Raw genomic sequence first — 2,323 nt, 5'->3', positions numbered from 1 at the left:
AGCAGCTGCTGCTTGTTTCAGCGAGCACCCAGGGCCACTTGCCCCCCAAAGGCACTGAAAGATGGGTTTGTGAGGCTGCTCCCTACATCCCAGCTACAGGCCAGCAGGCAGAGAGGGACTGGAGGGAAGTGGCAGCACAGGGGGGCAGTGGGGACCGCCGGGAGGCAGGGGCTGGGAGGCCGGGGGTGCGGGAGGATCTGGACGGGGGCTTCCCCCATCGGTCCCGGCCAGGGGGAAAATGTATCGGACAGCAGGCAGGGAAGGACGGGGGATGGGATGTTTCACACCTAGCAAGCAGGAGCAGATGGGGCTGAGGTTAAACACCACAAGGAATTAACTTGCACTGCCACAGGGAGCCCAGGACTTAGCAAGCCGTGCCCGTCTCTCCCTTCCCTGGATCCAAGGCAGACTGTTTAGTGATGGTTAGCAATGCGGAGGGGGTTTCTCTTGGGTCTGTAGCTAGTCAGGGAGCTGAGATATGGCCCTGCAGTGTAAACAGAGCTATACAACCCTGCTCAAGTTGTGATTCCCCAGTCCTTTCCCAAGCCCTGCCCCCAGGCACACTCTGAAATGGCCATGGTGTTTGCTGGGGGAGAAACGTGAGAAGTAGAGCCAGAGTGCTGTAAAAGATGTAAATGTTTCGGTGCTGAGAGCAGCTCTGAGTGTCTAGGGCACAGCCTCGGCGGGGGGATGGAGAGGCACCGAGAAGGCACTTCTCTTTTGTTCTTGATCTTGGCTGCCTTAGGAGGGGTCCCAGGAACAATCCTGGAGCTGATTCACTAAAGCGAGCTCACAGCATGTGCTTTATCAGGTGGTGGTCGTGGGGTGACAGGGACAGGACAAAGGGCAGGGAGGAGGAGGAGGTAGGAGGAAGGGTTTGGGGCAGACAGTTATGGCCATCTCATCTCTGTGTCAGATCCCCTGACTCCCTCGGTGCTGGGAAGCCATTTCATCAGCAGGGAAGGGGAGGAATATCCCCTCACCATAAGGTGGGCGAGGGAGCAAAGGAGTCAGTTCAGTCCCGGTAACTACTGACAAGGTGACACACACAATTGCCACAGCTGCAATACTGCATCGTGAAAGGATGTGACTGCCTAGGAGCAACCGTCACCCAGGTCTGATGCAACAGCTGAGAAAAAACCCAATCCTTTTAACATAAAAATTAGTCATCGCTGAGGTCAGGTTTTCAGAGGGCTGATCTCTGCCCTCTGGAGCTTAACCTTTAGGTATGACTGATAGCATTGTGAATTCCAGCAGTAAAAGAGCTGAGAGAAGGGAGATGAGGGCAAGGAGAAAGGGACACTGCTTAGGGACAGGGCCGTTTGCTGAGAAAACGGACTGATGCATCTTTTTTCATCCCTGAGCACATATATTCTGATTTTGTCTTTTGAAGTGTCTGGACCCCTGAGCAGGTAGCAGCAGAGCAAAGACGAGGCAGATGAGGATGAGGGAAGACAAAGAGGGCTGGGAGGCAAGAAACTGCCAAGAGAATGAAGCTACCTGGCGTATGAGAAGAGGGACCCCCTTCTGCAGAAGCTCTGCAGAAGAAACGGTATCGACAGGACGGTAGGTGTGAGAGACGCACAAGGAAGGAAGGGACTCCAGCTCGTAGGATCCCTCACCTCTTATCATCAGACTTGTCCAGAAACTTACTTGTGCTGAAACATTTCATAACCCAGAGTTCGGGCGACTACCCGAATCTGGAAAAAAAATAGTTGGTTTCTGTATTAAACTTGGGATCACTGAGAAGCCAGAGAGGGTGAATTCACTGACACAGCCCATTGCTGCTTTCTCGAAGTCCCTCCCTCCCCCCGCCCGCAGTTTCGCACTGCCCCGCTCCCGTCGGCGCAAGACAGCGGGGAGCACACACTGCCATTCACCGTCACACCGGGGGTCGCTGCCTTATACCGAGGTCCCAGCTTGAGAAATCCCCCGCAGACAGCGGCCACCACAAATTGCGCGTCCTTTTGAAGCAACCCGAAACCTCACTGCCCGCCCCAAAATGACCCAAACGTGCCGGGCTCAGCCCTGCTTTCCCACGTCCCCCGTGACAAGCGGGCAATGCCTGCTGCCCACGGGGACCATCCCTCAGCCTCTGGGGTCCCCAGAAGGAGCAGCTCGCCCTTGTCCAGCTCCTTCCTCAGGAGGAGGGGCGGCAGTGCCCTGTTTCTCCGGCCTCGCAGCCTGTGGCAGCCGCGACGCGGCTCGGCCCTGGAGCCGGCCCGGCAGCCACGGCCCTGCCAAGCCACGGCCTCTGGGCCTCTGCCCCGGCTGGCGCCCAGCGCGGGCGGCCGGGACAGCGCGCCGCAGCTCAGCCAGCGGG

The sequence above is a fragment of the Haliaeetus leucocephalus genome, unplaced genomic scaffold (assembly GCF_000737465.1).
Source record: "Haliaeetus leucocephalus isolate CR32 unplaced genomic scaffold, Haliaeetus_leucocephalus-4.0 Scaffold932, whole genome shotgun sequence".
NCBI classification, from domain to species: domain Eukaryota; kingdom Metazoa; phylum Chordata; class Aves; order Accipitriformes; family Accipitridae; genus Haliaeetus; species Haliaeetus leucocephalus.
This window is presented reverse-complemented; position numbering follows the sequence as displayed.